Here is an 8,838-nt window from a genome sequence, read left to right on the forward strand (position 1 = left end):
GTCATGGGTTAGATGTGGTTCTGGGATACCTATTCATGCAGCTTACTTGTGCCCCTTAGATCTGCCTGGGCTTGATACAAAATGCATCATTTTCATTGTATGACAGATTGCTCATGGGCCTTCTCAGTTTTATGAGTTGGTGGGTCTGACAGCACCCAATTCATAATGGGCACCTCCAGTCAAATACTCCCTTAGTGACCTTAGTGGTCACAGCTTGGTTTGCAACTAAACCTAATAATACGCCAGCAGTTGCTTTTAGCATGGAAGATAGTTCTGTGCTGCACATGCATGGTCTTAATTCAGAACTTTGGGAGGTCCATATTGCAGCTTGCTATTGGAGCTTGCTAAGTACTCCTCATGATTTATTGATCTATCATATATGCCTCTAGTATAATGGGATATACCTCGCATATGGCATAAGCAACAAGATGATTTGTACTACAGCCCGGCTTATGCGAGTACTATAGTCCCACCAGAACAATCTGGGTCTCTCTCAACACTGGCAGCTTCTGCAACACATGGTAAATGGATTGGAACAGTATTCCCAAGTGTAGTATGTCACCTCCAAAACATGAAGAGGCCTACCGAATGCTATGCTTCATGGTGTTAGAAGGTGCCAAGTGCAATAACTTGCCCCTTACCTTGGAGGCAATGTCTTGGCATGCCCCAGACTATTGGACTCTTGAAAAAGTCACTGTTGTGGCGTTCTTTAAATTTGTATAGAACTTATATCCCTCCCTCTGGAATACCTGGGTCTTATCAGACCATCCAGAGTACTTACCGCTTCTTACTCATCTGGTCTGATTAACATGATATCAACAATATAACAGACACATGTAATGTTGTCTAGAATGTTCAGATGGTCCAGGTTCATTTGGCCTTTATCATGATAAACGGCAGGAGAGCCGAAGGACAAGACTGCAGATATAATCTGTTGTCCATCTCAGTTAAATCTGAATTGCTTCTGATGCTTCTTTCTCATGGGTATTAAAGGGAAAGCATTCAATAGTGCATTCAGTACCAGAAGCTGAGACTGGAGTTTGTCCTTGGTTACATTTGTGGTGGTCCACTGTCTTCTGACCTATCCAGTTTTCTGAGGGCCAGACTGGTGAAGTAAATGGGAGTACAATAGTGGGGCTAAGACCTCCCATTCTACCCAGGGTGCGGCATTGTTTTTAGGTTACTGGGGGATAAATTGGAAGCAGAGATTGTTCCATGATAACTTTAGCTTCCTCCTGCCACGGAATTGATGGGGAAGGAGGTTGTTATTTTTCAGATAGAGAGAAGCCAGGTGTCAGGGTGTTCAGTTAAGACCATGAGCAAAACTGAAAGTAATACTTTATTCACTTTCTTTGACAGTATAAACAAGAGGCTAAACAAGAAAGGGTGACAGCTCCCCAACATCCAATTTACCCCTTATGAAATGGCATGGGCAAGGGTAGGATGCGTCCATGCTGACTAGGAGATTGTCTCATGCTGGAAGAGCTCTGAATAAAAAGTTCCTGCTGTTTTATGGTCTCTGGGACTGATAAGGAGGAGAGGTAGAAGGGCTAGTGGTAGAAAGGTATAGAATCCTGAGTCAGACTGGAAAAGAGTGTTCAGGACCCCTCAATAAGGAGGCTTTGTCAGAAGCATCTGAACAATGTCTCACTGGAGGCCTGTCCCAATAAAAAGGCTTCCAAATGGTGGCAACAAGGCAGGAATACAGGTAGGCACAAGAGCATGGCTGACCCAGCGAGTCTGAATTCTTGCCTGTAACTCCCTGCAAAGATGGCAATGCAGTAGCTGTGCACCGAGTCTGGTGTGGAAAAAACAGATATCCTCCCCCGCCCCATGCTAGCACCCACCCTCCTACCTCCCCAGCCTTTGAAATTGTCTCTGATAGGGCCTGAAAGATTACACATAGGATTTTGACTTATAGCCAAACTCCCCAGTTATTGTGCTGTCTGGATAATCGATCATGGGGGAAATTGGGTTGCTGCTACACCATGGAAAAAGGAGGACTATGTCTGGAACTCAGAGGGCTTTTTTTTTGGTGGGTGGGGCTTGTACTCCTTTTTGTTTAGTATTCCTTTCTAATGGTTTTATTGATAGAAAACTGAGACAGTTTAATAAAGGCAAGACCACCAAAGACTTGTGTACGTAAGTGAAGTTTTTGGTCTCTAGCAGGTGAAGAAGCCCATCCAACTGAGGTGCTGGCAGAGAGTAAGGGGAACATGGAACAGGTAGAGGAGACAGGCTGTTCTGATGACTAGCCTAAGACACACACACACACACACACACACACACACACACACACCAGTAGTAGCTATGTGTACACCATGTAATTGCTAAACGTCACCTAACTAATCATTGCTAAATGACTAGCCTAGACACACACACACACCCCAGGAGTAGTTACGCATATACCACTAGACTAGCCACACACACACACACACACACACACACCAGTAGTAGTTATGCATACACCATGTAATTGCTAAATGTCAATTTAGCTCAGTTCAATCATTCAACATGAATTTTGTATTGAGAGAACATATCCTACTCTACCATTCTATTCCAACTGCTTTTGAGATTTCATGGCATAAGCATGCAAACCTGCTATGATTTTGTAGCTGATGGGACTTCATGTGTACTGTGGCTTGAGACCTAAAGTTTTCAAATGAGTGGAGGAGAACGGGATGTGGAGGGGCAGAAAATGGGAACTGTGATAGATAACTTCCATTTGTTCTAGATCCTCTTGCCATGTTTTTCCAGCATACTGTTTGCTCCAGGAGGCAGTTCTGTATGAACATCAAAAATCCTTCTTGCCTTCGTTTTCTCACTGAGCTTGGCCAATGAGGAGACCAAGTAGGAGAATAAGAGGAGGGAGGAGTGTGAGGTGAGGGTATATATTTTTTCAGCTTTCTCTCTGCAGGTTTGCCTTAAGTTGGCTGTGACCCTTGCCCAAGGTCATGGTTCCTCCCAAGGTGGTCACTTTCCCATAATACTCTCCTTTGGGTTTACAGTAACGGCTCTCTTCCTTCATTCTTCAGGTCTAGGGGTATTAACAGCTCCTAGCCCCTGGGTTCTGTGCTATCCTTTACATTTTTCCTGCACCCTATCCATGGCTGTGTAAATAGTTATTTTGGTAAACCTGGCTTGAATTATCCCCATTTACTAAGATGCTGCCCGGCTCACCTTCTTCAGTGGAGCCTCCATACTACTATACGTGATATTTCTGAAAGGCAAATTTTAGCTCACCCCTCCTCTTCCTAAAATTCTTAATGGCTCTCTGTCACCTACAGAAAGATAGCATGGCTATCTATTTAAGGACCATTCTCCAGCTACCTGACACCATTTCCTCCTACACACTCTGCCTTCCAGCAACACTGAACGATGTACAGCCCCCGCAGAGGAGATTCTCTTTTTGCTCATTAAAAGATGAGCTAGAGTTCTTGAATGTCTATGGTCTGTTTCTTCCTTGGGCTTCAGAGTAACTGGTCTAAATCATTCTCCTTTTTGAGTAAAATCTTCCCTTCTTCCCTTGGATGTCATCATTTCCTCTGAGTTTTAATCCTTACTTCTTTCCCCTGTAGAAAACCTTCCTCACAAGAGGGGGCAAATCTTTTTTTGAATTTCTGAACTGCCATGATACACTAGAGACCTATAGTAACTTAATTATTCCTCTGATTCCAGCTAAACGCTCAAGAAATCTCTGAGTAAATAAATTATCAGATTAGGGTTTTAAGCCCACACTTATTTTAAGATGCAACAAATTAATTAAAAATTAATTTGATCAAAATCCAGAATGTATACAAGATAAGCAAATAGAACTGTGCATACCATCACATATTGTCCAGGAGTTAAGCTAGTCTGCTGCTTTTAACACTCTGAAACTGGATAGAAAGCAATAACTGACTTAGGCCAAAACAGAGGTAGGTAGCAAGTATAAATTGATACTCTTTTATGCTATAAAACCTAATATACATACAGAAAAAAAAATCCACAAATAGGCTTAATTTTTAGTTCAGGTTATAGTAGCCAATAGAGCTAGAATTGAGGGTTTCTTATAATTGGTTAGTATAAGCCATGCTGCTCTGTGGCCCCAGACTGTGCCACAAAAATATCTGCTGCAAATTGAATGTCTGCTTTTTATATAAAAAAGTGCTGCAAATTATAACATGTGTGTTCGGATACAAAGAAAATTAGCATATCTTTTCTACCTCTTTTTATACAAAAAAACCATAAACAGGACCAAAAAAACAATAGATACAGTGTCTAAGAGCTCTTTTTAATAATGATTTTTCAATTTTCTCTTTGGACAAGCTTCTGAGTACCTCCCTTGTACTTCAACGGGCAAGAGTAGGAAAGAAGCAGAACAGATTATTCATCTTATGTGACTTGGAGTTTGCAGGCTTCACCATAAGCTCATATTGGCTTTTAGTCCAAATACTGAATATAAGAGCAAATATACTTGCATTAGCATTTTTTTTCTTGTTTTCATGTGATCTGGACAAAAGTGAAGAAGACTGGATTGCTTGCTGGAATTCAGGGGAAAAATGTCAATTTAGCCCAGTGCAATCATTCAGCATGAATTCTGTATTGAAAGAGCAACATATCCTACTCTGCTGTTCAATTCCAAATAATATTTAATTGTTTTATGAACCTCTTCCAACTTCAATTAGTGTTAATTTAGTGTGTAACTAAATACATTACCCTAAAATAATTAGGAATGGTACAGTGTCCTCCATAACATATGTGATTTGTATTAGCAGCCTTGGTTCAGAAAAGTCTTAAGCTGGGAAAACAGACACCAACTACTCAAAATGATCTCTCAACCTCCCCCATTTCCCGGCTCCGCCAACCCAACCCACAAGACAAACACAGGGACTTAATTAGCAATAGAGTATTTTGGTCATTTATGGGGCACAGGCTCTTATTGGTTATATAGGATATGGTCCAAATGCCTTGGCGTGATATACTAGGCCCTTCATGATCTGACTTCTACTTCATCCTACACTCCAATTCCAGCAATGTGACATGGTTTTCTCCCACACCTCTGTATTTTTGTTTTTGTAGTGCTATCTCCCTAAAATGCCCTCACCATCTAACTGAATCACTTGGCCTCCACCTCCCCACACCTTCATCCCTGCTGGACTGTGGTTTAGCAGTGACTTTGCTCCTCTGACCAACACCACAGCTCCCACGGCTACAGCTTTCGCTTGACACAGGAAACAAACCTCCGCATCCTTTTCAGCCTGGGGGTGTTAACTTCTTCCCCTTCCTGTTCATCCTTCGGATCTTCACCATCCCAGTGAGTTCCTTTAACCCTGCTCTGTCTCGTTAAATAGTCCTTCCAGTAAACACTTGTCATGTAGCCTTTGAGTGTGCTATTTCTCTCTTGCTGGGACAATGACTAATACAGTTAGGTTCTTTATGACACCACCTCTTTGGGTAGAATTGAAGTTTTGTGCTCTCACTGAACCCATTGCAGACTTATATCATACAACCAGGCATATTTGATTGCACCATTTATTAAGAAGTTTATGTTTGGCCGGATGCAGTGGCTCACACCTGTAATCTCAGCACTTTGGGAGGCCGAGGCGAGCAGATCATTGAGGCCAGTAGTTTGAAATCAGCCTGGCCAAAATGGCTAGGCCCTATCTCTATTAAAAATGCGGGACGGAGGAACGGGAAATGACGTAAGGATTGCAGAGGTGCGTGAGGTTTCAAGATGGCGGGGCTGAAGGGTTGACCGCGAGGCTGCGTTGAAGGCCCTTACAAAGTGAAAGAGGCCAGGAATCGCCTGGGAGCACAGCAGAAGTGTTTCTCTTTTCTTTTCTTTTTCTTTTTTTTAAATGAACAAGTAAGCGGTGCAAATTGTCAACATGGGAAGGAGATTTGCATCATCCACCAAGAGTGGAAAATTTATGAACCCCACAGACCAAGCCCGAAAGGAAGCCCGGAACAGAGAATTGAAAAACAAAAAACAGCTCATGATGGTTCGAGCTGCAGTTTTAAAGATGAAGGATCCCAAACAGATGATCTGAAACCTGGAGAAATTGGATGAAATGGAGTTTAACCCAGTGCAACAGCCACAATTAAATGAGAAAGTACTGAAAGACAAGCGTAAAAATAGCTGCGTGAAACCTTTGAACATATTCTACGACTCTATGAAAAAGAGAATCCAGATATTTAGAAAGAATTGAGAAAGCTAGAAATAGAATATGAACAGAAGAGGGCTCAACTTAACCAATATTTGAATGCTGTTGAGAATGCCCAGCACATGGAAGTGGAGAGTATTCCTTTACCAGATATGCCACATGCTCCTTCAAACATTTTGATCCAGGACATTCCACTTCCTGGTGCCTAGCCACCCTCCATCCTTAAGAAACCCTCAGCCTATGGACCTCCAACTCAGGCAGTTTCTATCCTTCTCTTCTTGGGACGTGGTGTTCCACATTTGCCCCCTGGCAGAAAACTTCTTGGCCCTCCCCCTGGTCCACCCCCTCCTCAAGTCATGCAGATGTATGGCCGTAAAGTGGGTGTTGCCCTAGATCTTCCCCCTTGTAGGTGAGAGGAAGACATGGTACATAGTCCTGAAATTGCCCAGCGAGGTCATGATGATGATGTTTTTAGCACCAGTGAAGATGATGGCTATCCTGAGGACATGGATCAAGATAAGCATGATGACAGTACTGATGACAGTGACACCGACGGGTCAGATTGAGAAAGTGTGCACCGTGATGATGGTGGGAGAGACAACAATGAAAAAAAGAAGTCAGGTCTGAGTGTACGGTTTGCAGATATGCCTGGAAAATCAAGGAAGAAAAAAAAGAACATGAAGGAACTGACTCCTCTTGAAGCCACGATGCTTCATATGGCAGGTCAAGAAATCCCTGAGGAGGGACGGGAAGTAGAGGAATTTTCAGAGGACGATGATGAAGATGATTCTGATGACTCTAAAGCAGAAAAACAATCACAAAAATACCATAAAGAGGAATGGCATTCTGATGGCACATCCACTGCGTCTTCACAGCAGCAGGCTCCTCCGCAGTCTGTTCCTCCTTCTCAGATACAAGCACCTCCCATGCTTCACCATTACGGCCTCCTAGGCCACCTATGAACCTTCCCCCTGGACCACCTCCAGGAGCTCCTCCTGAGACCACCTGGAATGCCAGGACTCGGCCTTTACCCTGACTTTTACCTCCACGACCACCGACTTTTACTACCTCCCCCACGTCCACCTCCAAGTCTGCCTCCTGGTCCCCCTCCTCGGGGACCCCCACCAAGGATACCTCCCCCTGCACCTCCAGGTATTCCTGGAGTTTGTAGGCTTCACCATAAGCTCTTTTTGGCTTTTAGTCCAAATACGAAATACAAGAGCAAATATACTTGCTAATGCAAGTATATTTTGTCCTGGCACGATGCACCCAGCTTTAGTACCTCCCCTTGGGATCTGCCCCCCTGGGCTTTTCCCACCAGCTCCCTTGCTGAACCCTTAGATTTTAAGTGCCCCACCCAGCTTGATTCAGCGACCCAAGGTAGATGATACAAGTGCAGCCACCGTTGAGAAGAAACCCACAGCAACCGTCAGTGCCAAACCACAGATCACTAATCCCAAGGGAGAGATTACTCGATTTGTGCCCAGTGCATTGAGAGTACGTCGGGAGAATAAAAGGGCTACTGCTGCTTCCCAAAGAAAGTCAGAGGATAATTCTGCTGTGCCTCTTGCCAAAGCAGCACCCAAATCTGGTCCTTCTGTTCCTGTCTCAGTACAAACTAAGGATGATGTCTATGAGGCTTTCATGAAAGAGATGGAAGGGCTACTGTGACAGTTTTGATGCCAGAACAGGCCTCTGTTCACAACAGTAGCCCATGGAGAAAGAGGCTCTTATTAAACTTAGATGAAAGAGCTGCTTCCATTGTCAGGGTATTTTCTAATTTCAGTTCAAGGAATATCCTAAAATTTAGCCTTGTTCAGAATTTGCTGCACATTAAAGAGGGTATTTCATTCAGAATAGATCAGTTATTGAAGCAGTGCTGCTAACATCCATTCCCTTTCACACCACCATTTTCACCCTGCTTCTTCCCCTTTGGAAATTTGTGATCAGGGGGATCTTAGTTGCTTATTTGTTTTGACTCTTTTCTTATGTGCTGTGGGCACTGGAGTAGAGATTTCTGAAAAGTCAGTTTATTTCATCTTGCCTTTTGTGTTTGGGTTATTTTTAATGTTTTCCTGTAAATATTTTATAATATTTTGCTTGTAATGAAATAGATCACAATGTCATTTCCTAGTACAAGGCGGGATATGTGGGAAGAAAATATACAATTCTTTGATTAAAATTATTTCCCACTGACATATATACATATATATATATATATCTATATGTTATAGTTCAGGTGTGGTGTTGGGCTCCTGTAGTCCCATTTACTTAGGAGGCTGAGGCATAAGAATCACTTGAACCTGGGAGGCCAAGGTTGCAGTGAGCCGAGATGGTGCCATTGCACTCCAGCCTGGGGGATAGAGCTAGACCCTGCTCAAAAAAATAAAAAAGAGTTTATTTTTCTCTAGAGTCAAATGATTGCCTCTCACTATCAACAGGGTAGAGCAATTCCTGATGTATATTTTGTCCTCAGTAAATATTTTTTAATAAATTGATGAATATCAAATATTCACAATAACATTTTTCTTAATATTTTTATGTGGCAGTTTTCTTACATACATTATCTCATTTAACACAATAATTCTGTAAGGTGGGATTAACATTCTTGTGTTATAAATGAGTAAACTGATATTTAGAGAGTATACATAGTTGGTCCAAGTCATAGTAAATGAAAGAATAAACCTAGGTC

The 8,838-nt window shown here is 42.6% G+C and overlaps 1 pseudogene; it reads left to right on the top strand.

Moving 5' to 3' along the window:
• The first annotated feature begins 5,629 nt into the window (after positions 1 to 5,629).
• On the top strand, positions 5,630 to 8,224 carry LOC100434091 (WW domain-binding protein 11-like; annotated as a pseudogene).
• Positions 8,225 to 8,838: the final 614 nt, after the last annotated feature.

The sequence above is a fragment of the Pongo abelii genome, chromosome 17 (genome assembly GCF_028885655.2).
Source record: "Pongo abelii isolate AG06213 chromosome 17, NHGRI_mPonAbe1-v2.0_pri, whole genome shotgun sequence".
NCBI classification, from domain to species: domain Eukaryota; kingdom Metazoa; phylum Chordata; class Mammalia; order Primates; family Hominidae; genus Pongo; species Pongo abelii.